Below are 936 nucleotides of genomic sequence, written 5' to 3' on the forward strand. Positions count from 1 at the left end.
CTTTACTCATGATCATTTTAATCAGTCGCAGATTTATGCACGTCTTTCGTTACCTTCCTCCTTATAGGAGATAAGTGATGTTTTTATAATAAAAAGATTACAGTTTAGTCTTGTGATCATGCCACACCAGAACACTGAAAATAATTTGCATAACCTAAGTGTATGAGATGAGATGGCTTTATTTGATTAATAAGGTAATTATAATGAGTTTAAAAAATCGTCAGAAATGCGTTTCCGAGCTAATTATGACAGAAACTAATTTATAAAATTATTTGCTGATGTTTGGATTTTATTCATCGGGCTCCTGTACTACTACGTTAACGATAATAAGATGATATGAAATGTTCATTCGGGAACCGAAGGGCTAAGGATGACGGCTGACATAGATAAAGGCTATTGTTATTCGATATTGATTCCGAAGGCGTTGATACAATTTTTTGTCGCCACTCCTCCTTTGAGCGCTCCAAGTAGTGAGTGATGGGATGACATTGTGTTGCTAGCAGCTCTGTCCGCATCCTATCTATTCTATATCTTCTATTCCTTTCAGCCTGATCTAAGACATTCATTTTTCCTATTCCTTTCCAAGAACTATTTTTAAAGTAATGACAGTGTATACACTTACACAAAAAAAAAACAATGGAGTACTATAGCCTGCGATAGAAAATCTGAGAAATAATTTTTTTATACAGAAACAGTCTATATAAAAATTTTATAATCGCACACTTTATTTTATCGTATGTATATCAGAAAAATCGATCGAGGTTGAACAAAAAATTTTTTTTTATTATCTACTTATAGGATTTCTCTAACTATCTGAGCCCTCAACAGAGCTAAGATATTGATATGAAAATAATCTTGTATATTAATATCATTATTATGAATAATAATGTAGAGTAAGTTAAAATAAGAATTACTTCATAATCGTTTTCTTTTTTT

The sequence above is a fragment of the Halyomorpha halys genome, unplaced genomic scaffold (genome assembly GCF_000696795.3).
Source record: "Halyomorpha halys isolate HHAL.00 unplaced genomic scaffold, Hhal_1.1 Scaffold77.1, whole genome shotgun sequence".
NCBI classification, from domain to species: domain Eukaryota; kingdom Metazoa; phylum Arthropoda; class Insecta; order Hemiptera; family Pentatomidae; genus Halyomorpha; species Halyomorpha halys.